The sequence below is a fragment of the Mus musculus genome, chromosome 4 (genome assembly GCF_000001635.26).
Source record: "Mus musculus strain C57BL/6J chromosome 4, GRCm38.p6 C57BL/6J".
Taxonomy (NCBI): Eukaryota; Metazoa; Chordata; class Mammalia; order Rodentia; family Muridae; genus Mus; species Mus musculus.
The window spans coordinates 110502210-110529773 of NC_000070.6; the positions used below are offsets into that span (position 1 = coordinate 110502210).

Consider the following 27564-nt stretch of genomic DNA (forward strand, 5'->3'; position numbering starts at 1 on the left):
CAGAATGCCACTCTAACAACAAAAATAAAAGGAAGCAACAATTACTTTTCCTTAATATCTCTTAATATCAATGGACTAAATTCCCCAATAAAAAGACATAGACTAACAGACTGGCTACACAAACAGGACCCAACATTCTGCTGCTTACAGGAAACCCATCTCAGGGAAAAAGACAGGCACTACCTCAGAGTGAAAGGCTGGAAAACAATTTTCCAAGCAAATGGTCTGAAGAAACAAGCTGGAGTAGCCATTCTAATATCGGATAAAATCGACTTCCAACCCAAAGTTATCAAAAAAGACAAGGAGGGACACTTCATACTCATCAAAGGTAAAATCCTCCAAGAGGAACTCTCAATTCTGAATATCTACGCTCCAAATGCAAGGGCAGCCACATTCATGAAAGACACTTTAGTAAAGCTCAAAGCACACATTGCACCTCACACAATAATAGTGGGAGACTTCAACACACCACTTTCATCAATGGACAGATCGTGGAAACGGAAACTAAACAGGGACACAGTGAAACTAACAGAAGTTATGAAACAAATGGACCTGACAGATATCTACAGAACATTGTATCCTAAAACAAAAGGATATACCTTCTTCTCAGTACCTCATGGGACCTTCTCCAAAACTGACCATATAATTGGTCACAAAACAGGCCTCAACAGATACAAAAATATTGAAATTGTCCCATGTATCCTATCAGACCACCATGGCCTAAGACTGATCTTCAATAACAACATAAATAATGGAAAGTCAACATTTATGTGGAAACTGAACAACACTCTTCTCAATGATACCTTGGTCAAGGAAAGAATAAAGAAAGAAATTAAAGACTTTTTAGAGTTTAATGAAAATGAAGCCACAACGTACCCAAACCTATGGGACACAATGAAAGCATTTCTATGAGGGAAGCTCATAGCTCTGAGTGCCTCCAAGAAGAAATGGGAGAGAACACATACTAGCAGCTTGACAACACACCTAAAAGCTCTAGAAAAAAAGGAAGCAAATTCACCCAAGAGGAGTAGACGGCAGGAAATAATCAAACTCAGGGGTGAAATCAACCAAGTGGAAACAAGAAGAACTATTCAAAGAATTAACCAAAGGAGGAGTTGGTTCTTTGAGAAAATCAACAAGATAGATAAACCCTTAGCTAGACTCACTAGAGGGCACAGGGACAAAATCCTAATTAACAAAATCAGAAATGAAAAGGGAGACATAACAACAGATCCTGAAGAAATCCAAAACACCATCAGATCCTTCTACAAACGGCTATACTAAACAAAACTGGAAAACCTGGACGAAATGGACAAATTTCTGGACAGATACCAGGTACCAAATTGAAACAGGATTAAGTTGACCATCTAAACAGTCCCATATCCCCTAAAGAAATAGAAGCAGTTATTAATAGTCTCCCAGCCAAAAAAAGCCCAGGACCAGACGGGTTTAGTGCAGAGTTCTATCAGACCTTCAAAGAAGATCTAATTCCAGTTCTACACAAACTATTTCACAAAATGGAAGTAGAAGGTACTCTACCCAACTCATTTTATGAAGCCACTATTACTCTGATACCTAAACCACAGAAAGATCCAACAAAGATAGAGAACTTCAGACCAATTTCTCTTATGAATATCGATGCAAAAATCCTCAATAAAATTCTCGCTAACCGAATCCAAGAACACATTAAAGCAATAATCCATCCTGACCAAGTAGGTTTTATTCCAGGGATGCAGGGATGGTTTAATATACGAAAATCCATCAATGTAATCCATTATATAAACAAACTCAAAGAAAAAAACCACATGATCATCTCGTTAGATGCAGAAAAAGCATTTGACAAGATCCAACACCCATTCATGATAAAAGTTTTGGAAAGATCAGGAATTCAAGGTCCATACCTAAACATGATAAAAGCAATCTACAGCAAACCAGTAACCAACATGAAAGTAAATGGAGAGAAGCTGGAAGCAATCCCACTAAAATCAGGGACTAGACAAGGCTGCCCACTTTCTCCCTACCTTTTCAACATAGTACTTGAAGTATTAGCCAGAGCAATTCGACAACAAAAGGAGATCAAGGGGATACAAATTTGAAAAGAGGAAGTCAAAATATCACTTTTTGCAGATGATATGATAGTATATATAAGTGACCCTAAAAATTCTACCAGAGAACTCCTAAACCTGATAAACAGCTTCGGTGAAGTAGCTGGATATAAAATAAACTCAAACAAGTCAATGGCCTTTCTCTACATAAAGAATAAACAGGCTGAGAAAGAAATTAGGGAAACAACACCCTTCTCAATAGTCACAAATAATATAAAATATCTCGGCGTGACTCTAACTAAGAAAGTGAAAGATCTGTATGATAAAAACTTCAAGTCTCCGAAGAAAGAAATTAAAGAAGATCTCAGAAGATGGAAAGATCTCCCATGCTCATGGATTGGCAGGATCAACATTGTAAAAATGGCTATCTTGCCAAAAGCAATCTACAGATTCAATGCAATCCCCATCAAAATTCCAACTCAATTCTTCAACGAATTAGAAGGAGCTATTTGCAAATTCATCTGGAATAACAAAAAACCTAGCATAGCAAAAACTCTTCTCAAGGATAAAAGAACCTTTGGTGTAATCACCATGCCTGACCTAAAGCTTTACTACAGAGCAATTGTGATAAAAACTGCATGGTACTGGTATAGAGACAGACAAGTCGACCAATGGAATAGAATTGAAGACCCAGAAATGAACCCACACACCTATGGTCACTTGATCTTCGACAAGGGAGCTAAAACCATCCAGTGGAAGAAAGACAGCATTTTCAACAAATGGTGCTGGCACAACTGGTTGTTATCATGTAGAAGAATACGAATCGATCCATACTTATCTCCTTGTACTAAGGTCAAATCTAAGAGGATCAAGGAACTTCACATAAAACCAGAGACACTGAAACTTATAGAGGAGAAAGTGGGGAAAAGCCTCGAAGATATGGGCACAGGGGGAAAATTCCTGAACAGAACAGCAATGGCTTGTGCTGTAAGATTGAGAATTGACAAATGGGACCTAATGAAACTCCAAAGTTTCTGCAAGGCAAAAGACACCGTCAATAAGACAAAAAGACCACCAACAGATTGAGAAATGATATTTACCTATCCTAAATCAGATAGGGGACTAATATCCAACATATATAAAGAACTCAAGAAGGTGGACTTAAGAAAATCAAATAACCCCATTAAAAAATGGGGCTCAGAACTGAACAAAGTATTCTCACCTGAGGAATACTGAATGGCAGAGAAGCACCTGAAAAAATGTTCAACATCCTTAATCATCAGGGAAATGCAAATCAAAACAACACTGAGATTCCACCTCACACCAGTCAGAATGGCTAAGATCAAAAATTCAGGTGACAGCAGATGCTGGCGTGGATGTGGAGAAAGAGGAACACTCCTCCATTGTTGGTGGGATTGCAGGCTTGTACAACCACTCTGGAAATCAGTCTGGCGGTTCCTCTGAAAATTGGACATAGTACTACCGGAGGATCCAGCAATACCTCTCCTGGGCATATATCCAGAAGATGCCCCAACTGGTAAGAAGGTCACATGCTCCACTATGTTCATAGCAGCCTTATTTATAATAGCCAGAAGCTGGAAAAGAACCCAGATGCCCCTCAACAGAGGAATGGATACAGAAAATGTGGTACATCTACACAATGGAGTACTACTCAGCTATTAAAAAGAATGAATTTATGAAATTCCTAGCCAAATGGATGGACCTGGAGGGCATCATCCTGAGTGAGGTAACACATTCACAAAGGAACTCACACAATATGTACTCACTGATAAGTGGATATTATCCCAAAACCTAGGATACCCAAGATATAAGATACAATTTCCTAAACACATGAAACTCAAGAAAAATGAAGACTGAAGTGTGGACACTATGCCCCTCCTTAGAAGTGGGAACAAACACCCATGGAAGGAGTTACAGAGATAAAGTTTGGAGCTGAGATGAAAGGATGGATCATGTAGAGACTGCCTTATCCAGGGATCCACCCCATAATCAACATCCAAACGCTGACACCATTGCATACACTAACAAGATTTTATTGAAAGGACCCAGATGTAGCTGTCTCTTGTGAGACTATGCCGGGGCCTAGCAAACACAGAAGTGGATGCTCACAGTCAGCTAATGGATGTATCACAGGGCTCCCAATGGAGGAGCTAGAGAAAGTACCCAAGGAGCTAAAGGGCTCTGCAACCCTATAGGTGGAACAACATTATGAACTAACCAGTACCCCGGAGCTCTTGACTCTAGCTGCATATGTATCAAAAGATGGCCTAGTCGGCCATCACTAGAAAGAGAGACCCATTGGACAAGCAAACTTTATAAGCCCCAGTACAGGGGAATGCCAGGGCCAAAAAAGGGGAGTGGGTGGATAGGGGAGTGGGGGTGGGTGCGTATGGGGGACTTTTGGTATAGCCTTGGAAATGTAAATGAACTAAATACCTAATAAAAATGGAGAAAAAAAAAGAAAGTGGACTAAGGATAACAATAATGAACATATATGCCAGGTACTATGTAAGAAAACTGTAGGATAAATCTTATCTCAAATTCTCCTAATAATTCCATGAAATAGGTACCTGTTTTACTACACTGAGTAAGGAATCTTAGTGTTAATGCTTAAGTCTTGTTAGTAAATATTAGAACCAGTGTTTAACCTTAGACTTCTTGACACAAAGGCCTGGCCTCTTTTTCCCATATCGTTATACATCTTCCTCGATACTGTTAGCCATGGATGACTTAGAATAGAAGATTTCAGTTGAGGCTAGTAATTACCATTTTCCACCCCAAAATATCTAGTATCTCCTGGGCCCTAACAATGTTAGCATGGACTGTCCTTAAAGTTGTTGCCTGATTCTGGTTTCCTTTCCCCAGCAGGGCTGATTTGTCTGGCCTCCGTGGGAGAAGAACTGGCTAATCCTGCAGAGACCTTATAGGCCAAGGCAGAGAATACCCAAGGAGGCCCCCACCCTCTCAGAGACGAAGGGGTGTGTGGTTGGGGGAAGGACACAGTGAGGTGGGCACTGGGGGCAATGTTTGGATGGAAATAAAGGAAGGAAGGAAGGAAGGAAGAAGGAAGGAAGGAAGGAAGGAAGGAAGGAAGGAAGGAAGGAAGGAAGGAAGGAAGGAAGAAAGCAAGCAATTAAACTCGCTCTGAGGTAGGCAGATCTCTCTGCCTTCCAGGCCAATCTTGAACCACAAAGTTCCAAGACAGTTCAAAGTACACAGAGAAACTCTGTCTTAACAAACAAACGTGAAGAAATTTGGAAATGATGTTGAGAATCATTACGTTGTCATTAAGATGCTATGGTGATTAATTTTATGGTGGTATGAACTTAAGGGGGATATTGAGTGATCAGATATTTTTGGTTGAACACTAATATGGGTCTCTCTCCGAGGATGATGTTTCTAGATAAAACAAACCTTTTAATCAGTATGTTACTAAGTGTGAGTATCATTAATTCAGTCATGTGGGAGCCTGAATACGGAGTCTGTGCCATAGGATTTCCTGTGTCTGATTACTAACTGTAGATTTGGGATTTCAACATCTGTAATTGCAAATGCCAATTCTTTTTAATAAGTCCTTGATACCTTTCAGTCTGCACACAGCCTTATCCATGTTGTTCTGCTTCTCTGTAACTCAGGTAATTTGATAATGAAATTCAACAGTATAATGACAGGGCAGCATAGACAGTTCTCCTTTGGCAACATTTTAACTTAATGGAGTATTTACATTGACATTTACACATTGTCTTATCATGTGGACACTGAATAGCTGTTACCACCAGGAAGCTAATTGGCTAAATGTTTAATTTTTTCCTGAAAATGATCATTGATAATGTGGATCATTATTGTTGCAATTCTGTTGACATTAGGCTTACCATACCTAAGTCACACAAAAAAGATTAAAATCAGAGAGATTGATTTTTTCAAAAATTTATATTTTATCATGACTCTTCTACAGCTCCAGACATAGATTAATGAATGGAATATGCACAGAATGATATAAACTCCCACATATATGACATTACTCAAATGTCTCAAACTCTGGGAAAAGCATATAAATGATTTATGGAATTGATATTAATCTCTTTCCAGTAAATGCATTACTTCAGTTACACGGGAAATTGATGTTACTTCTCTAATGCCAAATTAATTTCTTTCTTGCTGGATCAGCATTGTAAATGGTATTAGATATTAACCTTTCATACACCTAAATAGGTTAAAATATGGGAGCAATTTTATAAAATTTGGGTGCCAGATTCTTTTGGAGGGATGAATATTTTTTCTTTGTAGTTTCTTTTTTTTGAGATTTGTCGATCCAAGAATATTAAATCATATTTAAATCTATCTTAATATCATCTCGAAATAGAATAATTATAATTGGATCTGAATATTTAACATGGGACTATAAATAACTGCATTGCAAATGAGAATTATATGTTTTGAAAGTCCTTAAAAATTCTAGAGAACAAGACTTTCAAGAGAAATTAACAGAATTCTTAATTACTAACTAATTCCTGTAGTTTGATTTGTAGAGCTGGACTTCTTGTTGGTGCTTCCTTCACTGAGCCAAACTCTTCTTAGTCATCCAGCTTAGAATTTTAGAATTTGCATCTTTTAAAGCCTGATTTATTGTCTGAAACATTGGTTTTTAAATAAGGATGTAGACTGGTAATTCTGATTTTCATCTGTTCTCTATCCAAATCAATTTTTTATTTTCTTCACTGGGTACGATCTAGATGTGAATATATTTATATTTTTATATCAACAAGTAGAGATATGCTATTTTTGTATTATTGCATCTTTTGACATGTTTCATATCTAAAACTATGAATTATAATGATCTGTGCATCCTCTTTTTTTTAGTGTTCTGTAAATATAGTCAGATCACTTGGTTGTTGCTGCTGTGATCTCTGTCTTATGACAATATTGGAGCCTTCTTAAATTTAATCAGGTTGAAATGTAAGCATGTTTTGGTAAAAATTAGATGTCCCCTTTGCTTAGGAAAACAGACTTTTTGATATTTTCTTACAAAACTCATTTGCATTATCACCTATTCTGGATACCTGAGTAGCATTGTTTAATGATTTCATTTTTATCCATGTACTTATACATTATTATGTATCTTGAGGGTATTCCTGGAGTTAGAAGAAGAAAATATTTATTTGATACAGTCTTTGCTTTTCATAGTTGGATGGTAGATATAAGTAAACACAGAGAACTACAGGGACTAAGAAAGTTTAAGTTATTGACATATTCTTTCATCTGTTAAATATACCACACATGTTATAACCCCATACACCATACATGTTATAACCCCAAGACCTTTACTCTTGGCTCTAGAATGCCACTCATATTATTCATGTCTACCCAAAGGTATTCATTCTTTAGTAAAATCTTTATCTTTATATTTCCAGTTGTCTCTCTGTGTCTGTCTGTGTTGGTTTGTGCACATGAGTGCAGGTGTCCAGGGAAGCTAGAGGAGAGCATCAAGTCCCCTGAAGCTGACATTTCAGGCAATTTGAAGAATCTGACATGGGTGCTGGAGACCAATCTCAGGTTCTCTGTAATATTGATAGAGCTTGACATAGATCATCCTAAAAATCAAAGTTGATAAACATTTTCTATTTTATAATTACCAATGCTGATAATGTTTCTTTGCACAAATAGGTAGCACAAGTATGTTTAGAAATTATAAGAAATCTTTTCTTAATCTTAAGTCAAAATTCACTGAATGGCTCTTGGGCCTCGCTAGTAGAAGCAGGATGATGAAGGGAACATCATCCTTTGGAAAGAAAGCATCACACCAAGATGCACCTACTGTGTTGCTGTTGTGGCTCTAAGGCCTCCTTACCTTCAGAAGTCAACCTATGGCAAATGTGACTACCCTGCCAAGTGCAAGAGAGAGTATAACTAGAGTGCCAAGGTTAAGAGAAGAAACACTATTGCAACTGGTAGGATAAGGCACCAAAAATTGTCTATCGCAGATTCAGATATAGATTCCATGAAGGAACAACACCTAAACATAAGAGAACAGTTCAACTTGAGGATTTCAATCAGTCATAAAATAAGTGTTCCTGTTTCAAAAATTCATTGAATGATTTTATGAAATTCAAGTCAGAAACTCAGATTTAAAAATCAAACTTTGTAACACAAGACACACCAAAGCTCTACTAATTTAAATTAGGCTGAGAAATGAAGGCAGGGAAATATTAAGTCTTGGTTTTCCGCAATTAAATCCTTATGTTTTCATAAGAACAGACCATTATGTATGTAAAGGAATGCATACTAAAAAATAATTGAGTCTCTGAACTGATGTGTCTTGTGCAGGGTTTATGGGCATTGCATGTAACAGCATGTGCAATGCAAAGTGTGCGAGCTGTGCATTCAGCACCAAGGCTGGGATGAAGTTGTGTGATACATCAAACATAGGGCAGAACACTTGGCTCATTGCATATTTGAATGCAATTTTATTTTAGGTTGTCCTGTGTTTAGAACTCTTTTACTGTTGCCAAATTCTATGAAACCCCACACTTTTAGAGATATAACTTCATATGGTCTTCCAACTTGCAGTATGAAATAGAGGCCTGGTGGATCATGATGTAGAACTTAGAAAGTTGTGAGGACGAAGAGATCTTTTCTCGTAAGTCCATCTATTTCAGGTCTTTGCTTCTGAAATTCGTGAGGAAAGTAACCAAAGGAAGGAGAGGAAGAGTATGCTTGATTTGAATAGATAGACTATTTGCTATTTTTCATTAATAAATTTCTACTTAAAATGTTATTAAATCATCTCCTCCCTTTCTGTTGCTCCTTCCAACTGATCCCATATTGCTTTTCTTACTCTTCCTCAACTTCATGGCTTCCTTTTCTTTGATTATTGTTGTTACATATGCATATAGACACAACGTTCTGGATCCATTTAGTATTGCTTATATATGTATGCTTTCAGGGCTGACCACTGGTATTGCATATCCAGTTAGAGAGACCATTCCTGGGGAGGCAGAATACTACCTTTCTCAGCATTCAGTGTTTGCCTGTAGTTCTTTGTTGAGAAATGGGGGAATCCTATGAGGGTTTCTCCATTTGCATTGGCATGTGTATTTGTATAATCATTAGTCAGGTCTCGCTTAGCCAGTTCTATTGCTGAGGTATCATGGATGTAACTTTCCTGCTATCTTTAGGAATTCCTGATACTTAATGGAAAGTAAACCAATACTTGTTGATTAAATAAAGGTAAATGAATATATAAATTAGTGAGGGAAAAGTCTTTATTTTGGAGGGTAGAACTGCCAAGGAGAGAGATGTCCTTTTGGCTGGGGGACAAGAAGTACTGCCAAGTGACGTAGATTAAAAATAGAAGTATTTGAGGTAGAATGTTTTGCCATGTGCTGTTTGTCTATGCCTAGGCAGAGGCATATGACATAGTCTTTCAACTTACAACAAGAGACAGTATTTTAGGTTTCTTTTGAGTTCCATCTAAGTATTTGGTATTGCATCACAAAAAATTTTAACTTTACATTTTTGTTTAATTTTATAATTTTCATATATATGTGTCTTAATAATTTAAAAATGTTAGTAAGTAAAATAGAAGTACATCAGCTTCTTCCTTACCTTCCTGCAATCCTTCTCAGGTACCCTCAGCTGAGCTTTTCTATGCTTTTCCAGTTTCAACTTAATATTGCCTCTCCATAATAGTAGTCATGGCCACTTGTTAGTCATGTGCTTCTTATCTCTCTGTTTTAACAAGACTTTGCATTGTCAATTTAGTATTTTTTTTCTTTTTGAAATTTAAAGAAAAAATTATTGACGATCTGAAAAACAACTCCTACAAGATTGACTTTTCCATAAAACTGCAGCTACATGATGCATTGCATCTATCATGTTAAAAACGTGCATTAGACACAAATACAAAACCCATGAAAACAAGCCACCATTCTTTAACAATTGAGCAAAGATAAGATGCCTAAGGAATGACATGGATGACTTGCAAAGGATGGGCTCCTTAAGCACTATTAAAAAAGAAAAAGAGCCCAGATGGATGAGTGTTCAGATATATACACTGAAGTGAACCTTTGGCACTAGGAATCAGAGTATTTTGTCATAGAGCATTAACATATATTATAAAAGTGTGTAGTGACAAAGGAACAGAACCACCAGCATTCAAAAGCAGCTTTGTCAACTAGGCAAACACTCTACAGCATGTCTCTCTGTTGTCCGTCACTTATACACTGGTATAAACTTTGAAATCAAAACAAGAAAGAAAAAAGGAGCAGTTACTCCTTTTATTTTCTCTGTTTAAAATCAAACAGAAAACAAACATCAAGTCTGTTATACACTATTGGTCTTCAAAGTACATCATTTGTACAAGAGAAGGACTAAGAACCAAACTGTTTACAGAGATCCAAGCAAGAGAGAGAGAGGGGGGAGGGAGGGAGGGAGGGAGGGAGGGAGGGAGGGAGAGAGAGAGAGAGAGAGAGAGAGAGAGAGAGAGAGAACACCCCTCACACGGCTTTTCAATGGTAATCACGAAGAGCCCTAGCACTGAACAAAGTTGCAGAATTCTTTGCCAGGTAATTGAGGAAATCATGTAGATAGTTCAGTAAAAGTAAGGCTTTTCTCATCTAGAGGTGTATAGGCCAACATCGCTCCAATTCGCACAAATAATCTCAGCAAATGTGGCACTCCAAACACCTGGGACATGGGTGCATCCGGGTGATCGGTGAGAATTTCAGCATACTGTGGTCTCTCAAATTTGTAGAGTAGCTGAGTGCCCAACATTACATTGAATACTCCTTCATCCTTGCCACAACCTCATGGACAGCATACTCCTTATTATCAGTATTTCCTGAAGACTTCTTATAATTTGCATAATCCTCCAAAATGGAATCCACATTCTTCTTGGCAGGAAGATTTAAAAAAAGCTGCTTTTGTCTGGTGATGAAGTCCCAGTCATCCACAAGCCAGGGTTTCAGCTCTTCAGGAATCATCACTTTAACTTCAACTCTGTTCATGAAGGTTTCATTTTCAACGGTAGGATCTACCCGGGCTCTCTTCTTCCTAGGAGGCTGAGGTGTCTCACTGGTACTGCCACCATCTCCATTTCCAGGTGTTTTCTGCTTGTTGTTTTTTTGTTTTCACTTCAATATTTTTCTGTTGCAGACCGGATGTCTTCTTCCCTGGAGCAGCCCATCTATCTCATCTTGCCCTCACCATATTGTTCCTGATTGGCCTTTTGAAGTTCTCGCTGTTTCTACAAATTGGTGTCCATGTACTTGAGTACACTGCTTTCTGGCACCCATTCATCCCAATTTTTATTCCAACCACTGTAATGGATGAAGTATTTCACTTGTTTGTCCTTTATGGCAACCCTTACACACTTTGCTTCATAAAGAAGAGGCCCATGAAAGCACAGCACTCGCTTGCCCTCCTGGAATTTAGGCTTCAGGTCCTGCTTGGGCATCATTTATAAGTGGTTCACTGCCTCCTCTTTCTCCCACCACCCCGACTACTGCCCCCTACTCTCTACCCCACCCAACTTCATAGTGTCTTTTTTTGGAGAAATTGTTTGGGTCTGGCTGGCCTGAAACTTACTGTAGACAGTACTACCCTTAAGTCACAGAAATCCAGATGTGGTGGCTCATGTCTTTAATCCCAGAACTCCAGAAGCAGAGGCAGACAGATTTCTGTGAATGTTTTTGAAGTGGGAAAGGACCAGGATTTATTTTAGATCTTCAAAGATTAGTGCATTGTTAAGAAGTTGCTTTTCCAACATCACAATTTTTAAAAATAGAAATTAGAATTCACTTAGACCTGGGGCATTTGAGAATTTTGGGTCTCTCTCAGAGCCTGGAAGTTCTGCAGCTATCTTTTTAAGTTTCTTGCAGACGATGCACTTTTTAGTATATTAAATATTATATCTCTGGCCTCTTTCTCATATCTTTCAACTCAGAGATTCATATGTCCATTTTTCTCATTGTAATCCAATGATTTATTTGCATGCAGGTTTCTTACATTAGACTTTGAGTTAAAGACGTTAGAGAATTTCTCTTAAGCCCTCTTTCCTGTAGTGTACTTTAATATGCTGCTTCTTAGTAGCTCTGGAGTAAATATTTGTATAATTAATAAACTTAATTATTAAGAAAAATGACTAGAAAATAAACATTTACCTAGGAAACCCAGAGAGGCAGGAAAGATGGTTTGTAATAGGTAATTTAAATACTACTGTGCTGAGCAATAGTGGTTAACAATCTGAAAATGATCAGGTTGTATCTTGCCTTAACATTCATATTCATAGATTATCTAACAACAAGCAAAGAAACAAAAACCTGAGTGAACCTGTGTCTTCATGCCAGTGTTCTTCAGGAAGGAAGAATGCAGAAGACTATGTCTGAATCTATTTTGATGCACGTGGGCACACACACTCACATACATACACACCCACCCCCCCCCCACACACACACTATCTATCTATCTATCTATCTATCTATCTATCTATCTATCTATCCACATATTTTATACATACATATTTATTTGAGTGTTTCATAAAGCACCAAATCTTCCTATGAGCATGCAACTATATGTGTCTATGCATACAACTCCCTGTGGCTCTCTTTTGTAACAGCCCAGAGCATACAAACTGTAAGTTTCCATGTTCAAGTGAACTCCTATGGAGATTTCTTTGGGTTTCTTTATGAAGGTACTACTATATTTAAAGGATTAGAGATTTGCAGCTGTAGCTATGAGTATATTAGGAGTGACAATTCTAGCCCTAATCTATAGGTAAATTGATTTTTCATCAACACAGTATATACATTTCCTCATTGTCTGAGTCCATAGTTTCTGTTTTTCTTAATTAAAAAATTCTAATTGAGCCTGAATTCATATATGCAAAAAACCCATTTATCATTTATCCTGTATACAACATTTACTCATAACAAACCCAATTATTTTAAGCATACATGTTTTTGTTAGCACTGTGGTATTTACTCCTGTGATGTATTCTGGAACCGGGAAAGACAATGTACTTTGGATTCTGGTTACTTCTCATTTTTGGAAACTTTGTTGTTTTTATTTTACATTTCTGGGTTTAGCTTAGTTCACCCAACAGAATGTTGTATGTTTTCATCCATGTTGCTAGAATGACAAGATTTATTTTTTTGCAGATGTAAGTTATTCCACTGTGTAAATATACAACATTTTCTTTATTGATTCATCAATCTAGGGATCCTGGCTATTATGAATAATATTTCAATAGTATGGGTGATTACCATAGGGCATCATTTATTTGTAATGTAAGTGAATATACAGGCTTAGAACAGTAGGTAGATGAAGGACATAAACTAGTTGCATCAAAACCACAAACCATTTGAATTTTTGAAATTAATTTACTCTAAATTTCTAAGTTACTAAGTGATGTTCAGTCTAAAATCCATAATAAAAAGCAAATTTCTTAATTCAAAGTTTTATTAACTCATGTAAATATAATTAGTTATCTCTACTTTTAACAAACTTGATATATTTAACATGGCGCAAAGTAGAAAAAGGACTTAGGCTGGGATACTCAATAAAAAACTCCCATCTCTTTCCTAGCCAGAAGAAAGCCAATTCTCATGTTCTAGGGTATCAAATGACAAAGTTTTCTCATGTCTCCTTAGTAGTTATATGCATAAGCAAACACATACACACATTTTAATCTTTTATATGTAAAGTTTTACAATTTGCTTTTGTCATATAAAATATATTTTAAATATACTTTACAAAATAGAAAACAAAACCAAGAAGAGGAACAACTCTTTGACACTTACAGGGAAAAAAAGTTTAAGAAACATTTCAAAATGATGATTAACCAAGGGCAGGGAGATCTGCCTTAATGTGGATGGCACCATTCCCTTGACTGGTGGGAGGAGGCAGGTGGATTAAAAGGAAAAAATGGGAACAGCATTAGAGTCCAAGTATCCTTTTTTGGGTTTCTCGCCGCCATGAGGTGAGCTGCTGTATTTTGCCATCTAGCTATGATGAACGAAAACTTCTGAAATACTGAGCCAATGTAAATCTTGAATCTTTTAAGTTTCTTGTCCACTTACATTGTCTCAAGACAGAGAAGCTGATTAACACATACAGATACTTAATATAGCATCTAACTTCTTAACAGAGTTTAAGTCAACAACTCAACTTTGTTGCATATAGACAGGCTGTATAGCAGAATATTATTGACTTTTGTTAATAAACTATTTAGTTAAAATAATATTTTATTTCCTCTTTTATTATTCTTTTATTTTTGAACTTATGATATAATTGCATCAATCTTCCATTACCCTTCCTTCCTCCAAACTCTGCCACAATCCATCCTTGCTCTTTCAAATTCAGTCTCTTTTTTCATTGTCTGTTATATGCATGTATATATTTATCTTTCTATATATTCTTAAATACATAAGTATTACCTGCTAAGTCTGTATGATGTTGCTGTATGGATGTTTTTCCAGGCTGACCATTTGGAGTTAGATAGCCAATTAGTATGTTCTTCCCAGGGAAAGACTGGTTTTTTCCACCCTAAGCATTTCTCAGGCACCTGTAGTTCTTAGTATTAGGCTGAGTATTTGTGAACTTTCACCATCTCATTTCAGCATGTCTGTTGTCTTTGTTTAGCTCATGTTGAGACAGTCATGTTGGTGAAACTGGGGGGTTTAGATTTTTGTCTCTTAGAAATGTTAGGAGTAGCACTTTTAGGAAAAATGCACACCCCAGATGTTGGAGAATATATAGTAAATCGTCCTATGTAGTTGGCTTACATACCTGTTGGTTCATGGTGCTATTTTAACAGTTCTACTAAATAGTTTGGAAACTACATTTCCATAGTACTGTGTTGTCTGAGCATCATTTTTATTCTTCTAAGAGTGCCATTGGCTACTATTAAGAAGTTAACTTTAGTATCTTTCCTTAAGTAGTTCAAACTTTTTGTGATAAAAATAAAATGCTCACTCATACTATTTTTTTGGTAGTACATAACTTCATATTTATACTGATTGGTTTCTTCAATTCCCTTACCACCTATGAGGTTGAGATTTTTCCATTAGTTTTGCTCGAGAATTTATATTTCTGAATGCAAACAGGGAAAAAAACCATATATTATCACTGCATGGTTTTCTCAGATACTAGTGTGAGCTTTAGAATCTATAACAATGAAGTAAGATGGAGGTAAATTGCCATAACATATTAAAAGATTTCAGATCCTAGCAATCTTCAGTAGTTTACTAACTTGGATCATACTCATGTCTAAATCATCTGCATACTATGATATTAGAAATACAGAGCTGGTCTTTCCATATTAGGGCCAGTTTTTTTTTTCTGGTGAACTGAACATGCTTTTCCATGGCATTTAGGAATAGTAAGTTGTTTTCTTTGACAGGTAATTGAGATCTTTTTCTGTGTGTATGCATGTGTGTGTTTGCATATGTTTTTATGTATGTTTGTGTGTGCAAATACCTCTTTCTCTATTCTTTCATTGTGTATGTGTGTTTATGTGTGTGTATATGAGCATACGCACATGTGTAGGCCAGATAAAAGCCTTGTCACAGGTGCTGTACAAACTTTTTTTTCAAGTTATTTCCTCAAAGCTTCGGCGCAGAATCTTCTTGTCCCTGTGTTACAAGAATGGCTCACCACACCTGGCCATCTTTTTTAAACATATTTTTTTAAGATCACATTTACGTCCTTCTTATATGGTAAGTGTTTTCAAGGATATGCTGTTTCCCCAGGACACGAGATTCTTCAGCTAGTTTTCACTGATTAAAGTCTAAATCCCCATGAGTAAAACAGAAATTACCACACCCATCAACATGTACATTACGTAGTATATAGAGAGGTATTGAGAAGATACAATAATACATATCAACTGGTTTTACATTATTCTATTTTCATAAAATGTGCAAACTTATGAAGTAGATTGTTTGGAAGACACCATGAAACCATTTTACCCCAAGATTAGTAAACACTGTAGAGTGAACCCTCCTCTGTCTTCTTTTGATGAATCTATGAACATCCTGATCTATCCAGTCACTAAAACAAAGAATTAGCATTCTATTTTTTTTAAGGCTGAATTAGTTTATTTTTTGTGTTACAACACTTTGGCATAGTGGCTAATGGCCAACTGTAACCAAGAAGTTGAGAGGTTAAAAGCAAACCGTCATAAACTTCTACATCATATTCATTAAGAATTACTTGTGTGGCTCCTTCTGGTCCATGCCAGCACCGGGGTTCCTTTCTTGCGGAGTCTCCGGACACCCGCAAGGAACCCCACAGGATCCCCCATGGGATCTTAAGACCTCTGGTGAGTGGAGCACAGCATCTGCTCCAATCCAATCAGGCGGGACCTGAGACTGCATTAATTAGGGAAGCAGAAAACCCGGCCTGATCAGGGTCACAAGTCCCTTCCGGTCCATGCCAGCACTGGGGGATCTTAAGACCTCTGGTGAGTGGAACATAACTTCTGCCAGGAGTCAGGTTCAAACACCAGATATCTGGGCACCTTCCCTGCAAGAGGAGAGCTTGCCTGCAGAGAGTACTCTGACTACTGGAACTAAGGAGAGATCTAGTCTCCCAGGTCTGCTGATAGAGGCTAACCTAATCACCTGAGGAACAAGCTCTAACCAGAGACAACTATAACAACTAGCTCCAGAGATTACCAGATGGTGAAAGGCAAACATAAGAATCCTACTAACAGAAATCAAGACCACTCAGCATCATCAGAACACAGCACTCACACCCCACCTAGTCCTGGGCACCCCAACACACCCGAAAAGCTAGACCCGGATTTAAAAGCATATCTCATGATGATGGTAGAGGACTTCACGAAAGACTTTAATAACTTACTTAAAGAAATACAGGAGAACACTGCTAAACAGGTAGAAGACCTTAAAGAGGAAACACAAAAATCCCTTAAAGATTGCAGGAAAACACGACCAAACAGGTGATGGAATTGAATAAAACCATCCAAGACCTAAAAAGGGAAGTAGACACAATAACGAAAACACAAAGTGAGGAAATGCTGGAGATAGAAACCCTAGGAAAGAGATCTGGAACCATAGATACGAGCATCAGCAACAGAATACAAGAGATGGAAGAGAGAATCTCAGGTGCAGAAGATTCCATAGAGAACATTGGCACAACAATAAAAGAAAATACAAAACGCAAAAAAAATCCTAACTCAAAACATCCAGGAAATCCAGGACACAATGAGAAGACCAAACCTACGGAAAATAGAAGTAGATGAGATGGAAGATTTTCAACTTAAAGGTCCAGCAAATATCTTCAACAAAATTATAGAAGAAAACTTCCCAAACCTAAAGAATGACATGCCCATGAACATACAGGAAGCCTACAGAACTCCAAATAGACTGGACCAGAAAAGAAATTCCTCCCAACACATAATAATCAGAACAACAAATGCACTAAACAAAGAGAGAATATTAAAAGCAGTAAGGGAGAAAGGTCAAGTAACATAAAAAGGCAGGCCTATCAGAATTACACCAGACTTTTCACCAGAGACTATGGAAGCCAGAAGAGGCTGGACAGATGTTATACAGACACTAAGAGAACACAAATGCCAGCCCGGGCCACTATACCTGGCCAAACTCTCAATTACCATAGATGGAGAAACCAAAGTATTGCAAGACAAAACCAAATTCACACATTATCTTTCCAAGAATCCAGCCCTTCAAAGGATAATAACAGAAAAAAAACAATACAAGGTTGGAAACCACGCCCTAGAAAAAGCAAGAAAGTAATCCCTCAACAAACCAAAAAGAAGACAGCTACAAGAACAGAATGCCAACTCTAACAACAAAAATAAAAGGAAGAAACAATTACTTTTCCTTAATATCTCTTAATATCAATGGACTGAATTCCCCAATAAAAAGACATAGACTAACGTACTGGCTTCACAAACAGGACCCAACATTCTGATGCTTACAGGAAACCCATCTCAGGGAAAAAGACAGACACTACCTCAGAGTGAAAGGCTGGAAAACAATTTTCCAAGCAAATGGTCTGAAGAAACAAGCTGGAGTAGCCATTCTAATATCGAATAAAATCGACTTCCAACCCAAAGTTATCAAAAAGACAAGGAGGGACACTTCGTACTCATCAAAGGTATAATCCTCCAAGAGGAACTCACAATTCTGAATATCTATGCTCCAAATGCAAGGGGAGCCACATTCATTAAAGACACTTTAGTAGAAGAATGAGAATTGATCCATTCCTATCTCCTTGTATTAAGGTCAAATCTAAGTGGATCAAGGAACTCCACATAAAACCAGAGACACTGAAACTTACAGAGGAGAAAGTGGGGAAAAGCCTCGAAGATATGGGCACAGGGGGAAAATTGCTGAATAGAACAGCAATGTCTTGTGCTGTAAGATCAAGAATTGACAAATGGGACCTCATGAAACTGCAAAGCTTCTGTAAGGCAAAAGACACAGTCAAAAGGACAAAAAGGCCACCAACAGATTGTAAAAGGATCTTTACCTATCCTAAATCAGATAGGGGACTAATATCCAATATATATAAAGAACTCAAGAAGGTGGACTCCAGAAAATCAAATAACCCCATTAAAAAATGGGGCTCAGAGCTAAACAAAGATTTCTCCCCTGAGGAATACAACATGGCTGAGAAGCACCTGAAAAAATGTTCAGCATCCTTAATCATCAGAGAAATGCAAATCAAAACAACCCTGAGATTCCATCTCACACCAGTCAGAATAGCTAAGATCAAAAATTCAGGTGACAGCAGATGCTGGCGAGGATGTGGCGAAAGAGGAACACTCCTCCATTGTTGGTGGGATTGCAAGCTTGTACAACCACTCTGGAAATCAGTCTGACGGTTCCTCAGAAAATTGGACATAGTACTACTGGAGGATCCCGCAATACCTCTTCTGGGCATATATCCAGAAGATGTTCCAACTTGTAAGAAGGACACATGCTCCACTATGTTCATAGCAGCCTTATTTATAATAGCCAGAAGCTGGAAAGAACCCAGATGCCCCTCAACAGAGAAATGGATACAAAAAATGTGGTACATTTACACAATGGAGTACTACTCAGGTCTTAAAAGGAATGAATTTATGAAATTCCTAGGCAAATGGTTGGATCTGAAGGGCATCATCCTGGGTGAGGTAACACAATCACAAAAGAACTCAAATGATATGTACTCACTGATTAAGTGGATATTCGCCCAGAAACTTAGTATACCCGAGATATAAGATACAATTTGCAAAACACATGAAACTCAAGAAGAACGAAGACCAAAAATGTGGACACTTCGCCCCTTCTTTGAATTGGGAACAATCACCCATTGAAGGAGTTACAGAGACAAAGTTTGGAGCTGAGACAATAGGATGGACTATCTAGAGACTTCCATATCCAGGGATCCATCCCATAATCAGCCTCCAAAAATGACACCGGTGCATACACTAGCAAACGTTTGCTGAAAGGACCCTGATATAGCTTTCTCTTGTGAGACTAGGCCGGGGCCTAGCAAACACAAAAGTGGATGCTCACAGTCAGCTATTGGATGGATCACAGGGTCCCCAATGGAGGAGCTAGAGAAAGTATCCAACGAGCTAAAGAGATCTGCAACCCTGTAGGTGCAACATTATGAACTAACCAGTACCCCGGAGCTCTTGACTCTAGCTGCATATGTATCAAAAGATGGCCTAGTCGGCCATCACTGGAAAGAGAGGCCCATTGGACACGCAAACTTTATATGCCCCAGCACAGGGGAACACCAGGGCTTTTTGGTGGGAATGGGGGTGTAGGGGAGTGGGGGGGAGGGTATGGGGGACTTTTGGGATAGCATTGGAAATGTAATTGAGGAAAATATGTAATAAAAAAATCAAATGGGGGGGGGGGGAAGAACTACTTGTGTCTGTTCTATTTACATTGTTTATTGCTGTAGTACTGTTTCTGTTTGTTACTGAGATTCAGCACTCATTGAAATCATACTTAGTCCATTTGAGCTACTGTAACAACCATCACCACCAAGCCTGGCCTCTGCCCTTTTGTTTTTGCTTGTGGAGAGAGAAACAGTTCTGTGGAACCTCTTCTTTGTGGATATTTATTCCATTCAAGAGTGCTTTGTCCTGCCTACAATTACTCTGACCAAAATACTTTGAAATAAGTTGCAATATGGACAGAGTGAATGATTCTCTAAATTACGTCGTTCTTGTTTTCTGATGGAAAAATTAATCTCCAAATTACGTCTCTCTTGTATTTTACTGAGTAATCAAGGGTGGCTACAATGTAACACAGAAATGTTCTTATCCAAAAACCCTCTTGGATTGGTTTCAAGTCTACGTTTTAATGGAACACTAGTACATACAGAAAATTCATGTAAGGATTTCTTTTAATGTGGATTTCAATAACATGTTCCTCATTTCTAGTTGAGACCTCATTAGAATGGCCCTTCGAATACTTATACCTCTGTCCTTGTCATGAATACTTAGGAAGAAGGCTGAGGCTTTATCTCTATTCTCCTCTGCGCTTTTCCCAGAATTAACCTTAACAATTTGTTCACAGCAATGTAGCTAGCACATACCTCCAAACTCTTCAAGACTTTATCCATTATTCAATTTCAAATCCTTATTGGGATTTTGGGGTATTTGTGAATATTAGCAGTCTACTATAGGTACCAGTTTTTGTCTTAGTCTGTTGGGTCACCATAATGCCATAAACTAGGTGGTTTTTAATAAACAAAATTTTATTTCTCATAGTTCAAGACTGTAGGAAGTTTGAGATTGAGGTGCCAGGAAATTGGTATCTGGAGAAGGCCCAATTTCTGTAGCTTTCTCCCTGTGTCTTCACATTGTAGAAGGAGACATTCTTTAATAAGCCTACTGTATTAGTTATTGTCTTGTTCCAATATGAGAAAACACATGGCAAAAGGAAGCTAAGGTTTATTCTGAGTCACAGTTTGAGATTACAATGCTTTGCAGCTAGGGAGTGCTAACCAGAAAGTCCTGTTGAGGAAAGCATGAGACCCCTGTGGTTATGAGATTTTTTAGCTTTGATTTTATCCTGGCCTTTGACAGGCATCAAAGAAAGCTTCTGAAGACCAACTATACTTTATTGTAATATAACTTTCCCGGACATAGATGATTGGATTCTTAGGGACCGGGTGGGGGAGAAGTAAGGATATGAGTAGGGTGAGGAAAAGGAAGAGGGAGAGGGGAGAGGAGGGGAAGGGACGGGAAGGGGAGGGGGAGGGAGAGAGGGAGAGTGAGAGAGAGGGAGAGGGGGAGGGAGAGGGAGAGTGAGAGAGAGGGAGAGGGGGAGGGAGAGGGAGAGGGGGAGGGAGAGGGAGAGAGGGGGAGAGGGAAAAAGAAACTCAGAGGTGGAGGAGGGAGAGGAGAAGGGGAGAGGCATGGAGAGGAAGGGAGAGTCTTCCCTTATAAAGTATTTGTAAGATGTATATCTTAACATCTTTGCCATATTTATTTTTTTGCTAGAGACAAAACACAGGCACCACCCACTTGCCAAGGAGAGAAAATGACATATTCATGGAGGTCACCATGACTCTATTACATACATCCTAATTAGACTGATAATGACAAGATCAACGGCATTCATGCTGTTAATGGCAGATACTGTGGAAGTACATCTGTTACATTATAGTGAGTGAGTCTCTCTTTCACACTCTTGCTTTCTCCTCTGCTTTCTTCCTCTGCTATGCCCACTTCACATCCTCTTTCCCTTGAAAGCTTCAGAACTCTCTACATAAGTAAAAATATTTTTAGAGCAGTTTTGGAAGGCAACAGTTTATTTTTGTGTCTGTTTGTGCCTCTAAGCCATTTTCTAATACTAAGTATGTGGAGACTAGAATATGTACCATAAAAACCTGTGAAAAAAGTGTATATGGATCACTCGTGTTCTCTTGAGAGAGGTTAAGAATGACTTAGAGGTTCAGGTTCTTTATAATGTCATATAATAAATGGCCATTTGTCTGACCTATTCATTAATTATTTCTAGTATTAACTTTCCTCAAGTCTATCAGCAAATAAACCAAATTCTCTTGTTCGGAAAAGTCTTCACACAGCATGTGCATGGCCTGACAGCAACAATAACTAGCAGTTATGAGCCTATCATGTGCAGGCTGTTCACCATATATCATATAATCTTCTGAAAGTTACTGGTTTTCTTTTTTATAGGTCAAGGAGACTCATGCTCAAAGAGGCAATATACCATGTCTCAGTCACACATCTTTACTGTGGCAGAGCTAAGACTGAATCCATCAGTCTGGCGTGTTATTTGTATTACAAAAGATTCCTTGTCAGCCCTTTGCATGTGTATTACTTCATCCTGCCTTCTTTTGTTACTTTTTTACATGCTTGTTCCCCTGTTTGGATTATGGCCTCATTAAAGGTAATATCTATGTCTTATTACAGCCTCTTTTCCTCTACCCTCTGGTACCAAGCAGTGTGTTGCATATGATGGATCTTCAGTAATCCTGATAGCAAAGGAGTGAAACACATTATGGTTTTCTTTATGGATACAAAGGCTGTGTTCTCTATGATGTATCTCTGTACTTTACTTTGGAAATATTTACCATGATATACTATGTATAGAGCATCATTTAAGTACTAGTTTGTTTTTAGAGGTAGAGAATAAGATTAACCTTGGGTTAAGCGTGTTAGCTTTGTCATTTACTTGTATGATCTTACTAGCTGTTGTACTTACTACCTTCCTGGAGCCACTGTTTTTTGTTTGTTTGTTTGTTTTTAATCAACTTTTAAGAATAATTTAAAACACAGCTTCATGAATTAGTTAGATAATGCATATAAGGAAATTTATGTATTGAATTTTTGGTAAATGTTATTTCTTTGATAAGTTTTATTAACCTACTACCCTAATCTCCTGTTGAAAATTTAAGCAGTGGTCCTTAAAATGGAGTAGATTTTTACTACTCTGTTTCATTTGTTATCATCACACATGACTTTTTAGAATATAAGATGTTAAAATTGGTGAGGTAAGCTTGGTTTCCACAGTAGACATCTGGTGTATATCTTGCTTTAGTATTAGAGTTGCTCAATTTAAAAAAGCATTATGAGGAACAATCCTCCATTGTTGGTGGGATTGCAAGCTTGTACAACCACTCTGGAAATCAGTCTGGCAGTTCCTTAGAAATTTGGACATAGTACTACCGGAGGATCCAGCAATACCTCTTCTGGGCATATATCCAGAAGATGTCCCAACCGGTATGAAGGACACATGCTCCACTATCTTCATAGCAGCCTTATTTATAATAGCCAGAAGCTGGAAAGAACCCAGATGCCCCTCAACAGAGGAATGGATACAGAAAATGTGGTACATTTACACAATGGAGTACTACTCAGCTATTAAAAAGAATGAATTTATGAAATTCCTAGCCAAATGGATGGACCTGGAGGGCATCATCCTGAGCGAGGTAACCCAATCACAAAGGAACTCACACAATATGTACTCACTGATAAGTGGATATTAGCCCCAAACTTAGGATACCCAAGATATAAGATACAATTTGCCAAATGCATGAAACTCTAGAAGAATGAAGACCAAAGTGTGGACACTGTGCCCCTTCTTAGAATTGGGAACAAAACACCCATGGAAGGAGTTACAGAGACAAAGTTTGGAGCTGCGACAAAAGGACGGACCATCTAGAGACTGCCTTATCTAGGGATCCACCCCATAATCAGCTTCCAAACGCTGACACCATTGCATACACTAGCAAGATTTTGCTGAAAGGACCCAGATATAGCTGTCTCTTGTGAGACTAGGCCGGGGCCTAGCAAACACATAAGTAAATGCTCACAGTCAGCTATTGGATGGATCACAGGGCCCCCAATGGAGGAGCTAGAGAAAGTATCCAAGGAGCTAAAGAGATCTGCAACCCTGTAGGTGCAACAACATTATGAACTAACCAGTACCCCAGAGCTCTTGACTCTAGCTGCATATGTATCAAAAGATGGCCTAGTCGGCCATCACTGGAAAGAGAGGCCCATTGGACTTGCAAACTTTATATGCCCCAGTACAGGGGAACGCCAGGGCCAAAAAAAAAAAAAAAAAAAAAAAAAATGGGAATGAGTGGGTAGGGAAGTGTGGGGGGGAGGGTATGGGGGACTTTTGGGATAGCATTGGAATGTAATTGAGGAAAATACATATTAAAAAAATAAATAAATAAATTTAAAAAAAGCATTATGAACTATAATGATAAATTAACTGCACACTTCACAATTGTTGGTTCCGGATACAGAATTGTTTGCTTTTCTTCAATTCTGAGATCTCTGTGTTTTAGAACGCTGAAACATAATGTACGAATTTTCGTATTTGGTTTATAACCATGGTTTCTAAGACTTCTGAATATTTTATTTCCTCCTAATAATAAAGGCTAATTATTAGAATGTCAAAAGAAGTCACATAATTTAAAGTTCTCTTTATTTTGTTGACAAGTGCTTTTAATAAAATTAATTTTTGTGATAATGATTGGCAATATACACACTATGCAACTCACACAGTAATTTGTTTTATGTTCTTTTTGAAGATCTGAAGTCATTGTTTCATAGCATCATTGTTCCTGTTGAATCTTACCTTGGGATAACTAGACTTGACTCTACACTTTAGAACAGTCTATTTTCAGAGCTACAATTTGGCATTATATATTTTGGGATATAAAAGAAAAGAAACTGATTGTGAATAGTTAATATAAATTATAATTTTATTTTTAATCAAACATTTAAATGCCTGCTCATGTTTCTTGGTGAAATAAAATAAAATTTTTATTGTCTTTAGAATGACATAAAAATTGTTTTTTCTCTTAATGCCATCGTCATTTATCAATTTCTGAAAATTGCTTTCTTTTTTTATGCTTTCAGGCCACTGTTTACTTTTTGCTTCAGCTTGGTTTCATAAATGACATGAGATTTAGCTCTCTCTTTTCATTAATTTACTTATTTACCTTACGCCCCTACTGCAGCTTCTTCCATCCTCTCCTCATCCTTCCCTCTCCCCTCCCCTCCCCTCTCCTCCCCTCCCCTCCCCTCCCCTCCCATCCCCTCCCATAATACTCCTCAATTTCTCCTCAAAGAAGGGGCAGCCTCCCATGGATATTGACCCTCTCTGGCATATCAAGTTGGAGTAGACTAGGTACATCCTATTTTGTTGAGGCTAGACAAGGCAGCTCATTGCGGGAAAGAGATCCAAAGGTAGGCAAGAGAGCCAGGGACAGACCCTGCTCCTGCTGTTAGGGGTCTCATAGGAAGATCAAGCTGCACATCTGTTATATTATGTGAAGGGGGCATGGATCTGTCCCATATCTGCTTGGTAGTTCAATTTCTGTGAGCCCCTATGTGCCCAGGTTAGTTGATTCTGTATGTTTTCTTGCAGTGGCCTTGGCCTCTCTGGCTCCTTCAATCCTTCCTTCCCTTCTTCCACAAGATTCCTTAAGGTCTGTCCAATGTTTTGGTGGGGTCTCTATATTTGTTTCCATCAGGTACTAGGTAAAGCCTCTCAGAGGAGTCATGCTAGGCTCCTGTCTGCAAGTATAGTAGAACAACATTAATAGTGCCAGGGGTGGTCTCTCTCTTATGGCATAGGTCTCAAGTTGAGCCAGCCATTGTTTGGACAGTCCCTCAATTTCTCCTCCCACTTTATCCCTGTGTATCTTGTAGGCAGGAAAAATTGTGGATCAAAGGTTTGGTGGCTGGATTGATGTCCCAATCCCTCCATTGGAAGGCTTGCCTGGTTACAGAACATAGTTGTTACAGTTTCCATATCACCTATTGCTACGAGTCTTAGCTAGGGTCACCCTCAGAGATTCCTGGGAGTTTTCATTGTGCAAGGTTTCTTACTTGCCCCAGAGAGTACTTACTCCCCCACCCACACTGATTCTAGTTCCCTCTTTCAGTTCTCCCTCCCTTTATTAGCCCCACACTTGATCACTCCTGTTCTCCTTATTGTGTTGCCATCCAATTCCTTCTCTCCATCCACAGCCCTTCTCCATGTCTATTTTACTTCCCCTTCTCAGTGACATTCAAGCAACCTTCCTTGGACCCTCCATGTTACTTAGCTTCCTTGGGTCTCTGGATGATAGAATGGTTATCATGTTCTTTATGGCTAAAATCCATGTATAAGCAAATATATATTGCATTTGTTTTTATGGGTCTAGGTTACCTCATGAAGGATAATCTTTTCTAGTTCCATACACTTGCCTGGAAATGTCATGATGTTATTTAAAAACAAAAAACAAAAAACAAAAAAACATCTGTAAGATTTCATTGTATAATTGTACACATTTTTATCCATTCTTTAATTGAGGGACATCTAGGTTGTTTCTAGTTTCTGGCTGTTATGAATAAAGCTCCTATGAGCAAGTGTCCTAGTGGTATGGTGGAGCAGCTTTTAAGAATATGCTCAGAAGTGATATACCTGGGTATTTTATGTTGAAATATTCCCAATTTTCTGAGAAAGTGTCAAACTGATTTCCAAAGTGGCTGTACAAATTTGCACTCTAACCAGTAATGGAGGAGTGTTCCACATGTTCCACATCCTATCCAGCATGAGCTGTCACTTGAGTTTTTGATCTTAGCCATCTGACTGGTGTAAAAATGAATCACACAGTTGTTTCAATTTGCATTTCCCTGATGACTAAGGATGCTGAATATTTTACTTTAGGTGCTTCTCAGCCATTAGAGATTCCTTTGTTGAGAATTCTCTATGCTCAGTTTTTTAATTGGGTTGCATATATATATATACATATATACATACACACACACACACATATGCTCAAGGTTTAAGATCAACAACTGACAAATGGGATTTCATGAAACTGAAAACCTCTGTAAGGCAAAGGATATTGTCTGTCAATAGGATAAGATGATAGGCTACAGATTGGGAAAAGATCTTCACCAACCCTACATTTGACAGAGGTCTAATATTCAATATATTTATTGTATATTGCATTGAATCATTGAGTAGAGAGTAGTTCAGTTTTGATGAGTATGTAGGGTTTTGGGGGTTCCCTTCTTTTGATTTTGCAGGTGTGGAATTATCTATTTTCTGAGTTTTCTTTGGTTTAATTAACCTCCTTGGGTTGGAGTTTTGCTTCTAGTATATTCTGTTGTGGGAATTTTCTTCTATGGTTTTGTTGAAAATATTTTTGGGCCTCAGACCTGGGAATCTTCTCTCTTTACTAATCCTATTATTTTGGTATTCTTGTAGTGTCCCAGATTTCCTGGATGTTTTGTGTCAGGAACTTTTTAGATTTAGCCTTGTCTTTGATGGATGTATCAATTTCTTCTATTGTATCTTCTACACCTAAGATTCTCTCTTCTACCTCTTGTATTCTATTGGTGACATTTGCATCATAGTTCCTTTTCTCTTACCTAGGTTTTCTAACTCCAGGATTCCCTCAGTGTTTTCTTTATTATGTCTGTTTTCATTTTTCATGTCTTGAACAGTGTTACTCATTTTTTCCACTCATT

General features: G+C 38.0%; 1 protein-coding gene and 1 pseudogene across 9 annotated transcripts in view; one reads left to right on the top strand and one right to left on the bottom strand.

Annotated features, from left to right (window-relative positions):
* Agbl4 (ATP/GTP binding protein-like 4) overlaps positions 1–27564 on the top strand; it is a 1266676-nt gene that overhangs the window by 104561 nt on the left and 1134551 nt on the right. The window lies entirely within an intron of this gene.
* Gm12807 lies at positions 10574–11523 on the bottom strand (annotated as a pseudogene).